Genomic DNA, 6,000 nt, shown 5'->3' with positions numbered 1-6,000 from the left:
GCATTTTGTGACTCTCTCGGATTCTAGCCTACCCGGGATACCTTCATGAATTATAAATTACTCTTCAAACTTGGTTGTAAGTTTTTTAAACATATAAATCCGGGTCCTTTCTTATTTTTGCTTATTCCGGATCCCTTTCCTTTAGAATTTATCTTGTTTTGCTACTTGCTTGATCCAAATTATATGTTTCTTTTAGTTTTACCTTTTTGGTTGCTTATCCGGATCATTTGCTCCGGTTGTTGATCTGGATCCTCGACTTATTTGCCTTTGACCTGTAATTTGTTTACTAAACATTTTGGCCCTTGATCCAGATCTCCTGCTTCGTTTGTTGATCCGAATCCCGATCCTATTTGCTTTTGAATTGTGCCCTTTTAGTAGAATTTGTTTTATCCCGATCCAGATCCTTTATTGTGCATTTTGATCCTTTATGTTTGAGTAGCTCATCAGGTTCAACAATATCCTCTCCCTCTCTCGGGTCAGTATAGGGGTAAGTAGCTGATAGAGTCATAGTAGTAGTAATAGATACATGTAGGGACACTACGGAGTCACCTCAGTTAAAGAAGCATAAATTGAACTCTCGGAATCGGCTGGAACATGAACCACAGGGTTGGCGGATCTTACAGGTGCAACCATATTTGAAGGCTATAAGTCAATGATCTCGGGTGAAGAAAGTGGCAACATTTGAATTGATGAATCCTCAGAGTCGCTATCTATAATCATAATCTCCTCTGAGGGATCACTATCAGAGTCAAGTCCAAATTCTACCTGCTTTCTAGGGTAATAAAAAGGATTTATCTCGGTCCGTGCTATGGTCTGACATCTGCAAAAATTACATATATAGATATTTATATCACTTTGTCGAATTATATTCTTAGGGGATCACATTCTAAGAATATAACTATTGCTCTGATACCACCTCCGCAGCGCCCCTGAATCTCCCCTTCCGTGAATCCGGGTCATCACGTAGTTTAGTGCATCAAAGACCTATATTATTAGTACAAATTAAGCAAAATACGGAAGTCCATATATAAATACTACAACTCCCCCATAGATCCAAAGATCCGTACATCGTCACTTACATCTCTCCGAACCTTAAACAACATCACTTTTATTTTACTTATACATAATACTAAACATGAGATCGTAAAGTAGCTTCAGGAAGTATGTCTGATAAGGAGAATCTAACTATCATCACACGTGCTCTGGAGTTTCCCCTTCCCCTTCTTCTGCTGCTTAGAAAGCTCACCACTTTCAGTCTTAACTTCTAAAAATATATGATGATAGCAAGAGTGAGCATTCAAATGCTCAACAAGTTATCTACTTAACCACATGGATCATATATCGACAAAAAATAGAATGAATGATAAAACAAGATAAATCGCAAATCCAGATTTCACAATTCAAAGTAAAATATTCGACTGGACAATAAATGACACTCATCTCAATGAGACAATCAATCAATAACACTTCAGACCAATCAAGACAAAAGTTTAAGAATACCGGTCGTTCACCCCGATACCCCATCATGCAATCAAATACCATGTCGAAAGTATCGTTCTCCTGCAGTTCATGCTTGGAATGACCGAAGCAATGGTTATCCCGAAGCAATGGAATATCGAAAGAAACAAGACCGACAACCAAAATTCACGACTAAAGTTTGACCAAGATAATAACACCATCAAATCTAGATGAATGTTTTAACCTAATATTAATCTTGTTATTCCCAAGGAACTAACAATGAGATTTACAGAAGGGGGGTTGAATGTAAATCTCAAAACTTTTTCAAGTTTTGAGCAGTTTCAAAGGCTAAGTGTTTTGATGAACATTTGTGTGTGAATTACTTTGGGCAGGTGCAGACATATATATATTCAAAACACAAATGTAAAGAACACAACTGGTGGGCAGGTGCAGGCTTTAAAAACTTTTCTGGTGGATTTGTTGTTCCACCAGAGATGTTTATTTCAGAAAATCTGTGATTCAAAAGAATTGATCACAACTGCGTCCTAGTACAAACTAGATGATTTTCTCTCTATATTTTTCTAAACAGCTCTGGAAAATTCATCATCTAATTACTAGCTGCAACTTGGTTTATATATCACCAAGTTTACAAGTGAAGACAAAAGTACAAATACAATCAAAAAGATTCTTCACATGTTTCTTCTTCATTTCTCTATCCAATGCGATCTAGGATAATCTGTGAATCTTTGAATACTTCCTTGTTTACACCAGAATGAAATGCTGCATTTTCTTGATTCCTCCAAGAGGCTACCATATTCCAATTATCTCTGTCAACCCATGTGCCTCTGTCAGCTTATGAATGGTCACTGTCAACTTCTATTGAATTGAACATCCGTTGAAGCTTTCATCCGTTGATGGGTTTATCCGTTGATGCATTAACAGTTGAAGCTTTATCCGTTGATGCACTCATCCGTTGATGGATGTTATCTGCTGAAGCTTTAGAGACATCCGTTGAAGCTTTGTTTCCCATCCGTTGAAGGCCTTTAATTTATCAGTTGATACGACTTCACTTATACAAAATTACAAAGCATGAAATATTTACAATTAGCCCTCCTATTTGCATATCCACTAGTAGTCAACATGACTTATAATTTCCCACAATCATCTAAGAATTATAACTTAAATACAAAAACTGAAATGTGCTACAATACTAAACTTATTTCTAAGTAAAACTACTCCATCAACTGATAGCCAAAATGATCTTATCCGTTGAGGCTACAAACACTAGATTTCTACTTAAGTGTTTTATTTAACTTATCATCAAACTAATACACATATTCCTAACCAATCTGTATATTATATTTTGCTGACCCGAACAATGGGCCAGTTCTCGAGTTCAAAAAAGGTGGATAATTGTTATTCCTAGAAGACTAACAATGAGATTTACAGAAGGGGGGTTGAATGTAAATCTCAAAACTTTTTCAAGTTTTGAGCAGTTTATAAAGTTGTGTGTTCAAGAAGAACAAGTGTGTGAATTGCTTTAAGCTAATACAGACAGATATATATTCAAGCACAAATGTAAAGAACACAACAGACCTTAAAAACTTTTCTGGTGGATTTGTTGTTCCACCAGAGATGGTATATTAGAAAATCTGTGTTCAACAATGTTGATCACAGCTGCATCCTAGTACAAACTAGATGAATTTTCTCTCAAGATATTTCTTAACAGCTCTGGAAAAATCTCTCTAATTACTAGCTTCTTCTTGGTTCATATATATTACCAAGTGTACAAGTGAAAAACAATATAAAATTACAATAGTAAAATAAGTTCTTCACTTGCTTCTTTTCCTGTTCACTCAAGTACTTTGTTGACTATTGCAACTTTGTACAAAAGAAGAACGGCTGCTTTTTCTGTTGATCCTGAAATTCGGCTACCACATCTCAGTTTTCTCTGTCAACCCACGTGCCTCTGCTTGTAGGTACAACTACCACTTATCAACGGCTGATTAGCAGAACATCCGTTGAAGCTTTCATCCGTTGATGACTTCATCCGTTGAAGGATGTTATCCGTTGAAGCTTTCATCCGTTGATGCTCTCATCCGTTGAAGGATGTTATCCGTTGAAGCTTTCATCCGTTGATGCTCTCATCCGTTGAAGGATGTTATCCGTTGAAGCTTTCATCCGTTGATGCTCTCATCCGTTGAAGGATGTTATCCGTTGAAGCTTTAGAGACATCCGTTGAAGCTTAGCTTCTCATCCGTTGAAGGTCTTTTAAGTCATCCGTTGATACCACTTCATTTATACAAAATTACAAGGCATGAAATATTTACAATTGGCCTTCCTATCTGCATATCATCTAGTAGTCAACATGACTCATAGTTTCTCTCAACTTCTAAGAATTACAATTTTAAATACAGAGACTGAAATATGCTACAATACTAGACTTATTTCTAAGTAAAGCTACACCATCAACGGATAGCCAAAGTGGTCTTATCCGTTGAGGCTACAGACACTAAATTTCTACTTAAGTGTTTTGTTAAACATATCATCAAACTAATGCACATATATTCCTAACAATCTCCCCCTATTTATGTCTATAAGAACTGTAGGCATAAATTCAGAGTTAACTTGATGATAACAAAACACTTAACAAATATTTGAATTGAAACTAAGTAGAAATATAAAAAGTGCTGCAAAAGTGTATGTACTAGGAGGTAATTGAAGATTTACAGTATTTCCAAGGGTGCTCCTCTAGCCTGAGCAAAACATCATTTTCTTCTTTGTTCCCTGGTTTTCTTTCCTAGCCCTTTGTCATTTCCCTCAATTTGGAGTTGGAGTTTTCTGAAGAATTCAGCTTCATCTTCATCACTGATATCCAACTTAGATTGCATTTCCTTGAGAGTTTCATTGCTGGCAATCTTGAGTTGGTCTTCAAGTCTGAAAAATCTTCTGACTCCTCTGTCATCTCTAAATTCCATCAACCAATGAGGTGATTTGTGAATTTTAGTTCCCCTTTCTTGTATGAGTAAGGTTCTGGGCAAAGCATTTGGTTCCCTCCAAGTCTTCCTTATGTTGGCAATCTTGTTGAGAATTTCAGTCTTGGCTGTTCTGGTAAAGCCAGAATCCTTTTTGATGGCTGAAAAGACTCTGATCAAGGTAGAGTAGCCTTCATTTAGAATCCTGTGGAGAGGCCATGTTCTTTCCCCAGCTCCTTTATATCTGAACACTAATCTTTCTGGTAACTGTCTGTAGGCAGCTATTCCCCTTACATCCTCCAGCTCATCCAGATAGAGTTCAATGTCTGAAATTTCTTTTATGTCACAGATGTGAACATAATCATCTTTAGAAATGGGTGACTTAGGTTTAGGTTTTTGTTTTTGAGTGAATTTCTTAGAGGTTGTGGGAGGTGTAGATTTTGGTTTTCTTTTCTGTTTCTTTGGTGGTGGAAGAGTGGTTAGAAAGGTAGGCAATGTGATGTTGTCCCAATCAATAGGTTCCTCTTTTGGAATGATTGGTTCACCATGGATATTTATAGAGGGATCAGTAACAAAAGGTTCAGGTATGGAAGGTAGTGGTTTAGATGTAGATTTGGTATCTTCAGGGTTATCTTCACTCCTTCTGTGTGCCTTGGCCTTTCTTCTGTTTCCCTTCTGCCATTCCTCTCTTTCCTCCATATTTTCACCAAATATGCTCCCAAGAACCTCATCTAAGTTAGCAATCTTTTCTTCACCCCTGACTTCAATTCCTTTCATTTCTTCAACTTGGCTTGACTTTAGCTGTTTTTCAAGCTTTGCTTGTGCTCTTTTGTCAGCCTTTAATTGCTTGGCTTCTTCTTTCTTAGCTATTGAGAATTTGGGATGTCCTTGCATCACACATATGCTCTTTCCCTCTCTAATGATAATAGCTCTATTTCTCCTTACAGCCTCATCCATGGACTTTTTGAGATAGGCAATACTCCTGCCTAAGATCTTGTTCTCATCATCTTTTGAAGGAGGAAAGTCCACTTCTTTTAAAGGATTCTTTGTTGAGTCCTTATTGGATCTTTCATTGGGCTTGAGGATTATAGCTTGTAGCTCTTTGGAAGAAGCTTCTCCATCCTTAAGACTCCCTACTGGCATGAGCTCCATGTTGATTGGTTCAATCTTTGTGCTAAATTTCACAGATGTTGATTTGTTTTGTGTAGAACCAAACACCAATTGCAACCTTTCATCAATTCTCCTCCATTGTTCTTTCATTTGTATTTCAGCTGCTGCTAGCTGAATCAAATCAATTCCATCAGATTTTCCCTTGATTTGAATGATTGGAGAGGTAGTGATGGCAGGAACTAGCACTTTAGATATCTGAATCTTTGTAGAGGGCTCTCCTTCCCCTTCCCTGTTATTCTCCCCCTTTTTGTTATCATCAAGGAGAGGGGTCAAGCCTTGTGCTTTTGCCAGCTGCATTAGGAGATTGGTTTGAGATTGTTGGTTGAGAAGAAGGGTGGCCACAGAATCTTCAATTCCTTGAACTCTGTCTTCCAACTTGGCCAGCCTTTGTTCAGTA

This window comes from Apium graveolens, chromosome 7 (assembly GCF_009905375.1).
Source record: "Apium graveolens cultivar Ventura chromosome 7, ASM990537v1, whole genome shotgun sequence".
NCBI classification, from domain to species: domain Eukaryota; kingdom Viridiplantae; phylum Streptophyta; class Magnoliopsida; order Apiales; family Apiaceae; genus Apium; species Apium graveolens.
The sequence above is the reverse complement of the archived record's forward strand: the minus strand, read 5'-3'. Positions refer to the sequence as shown.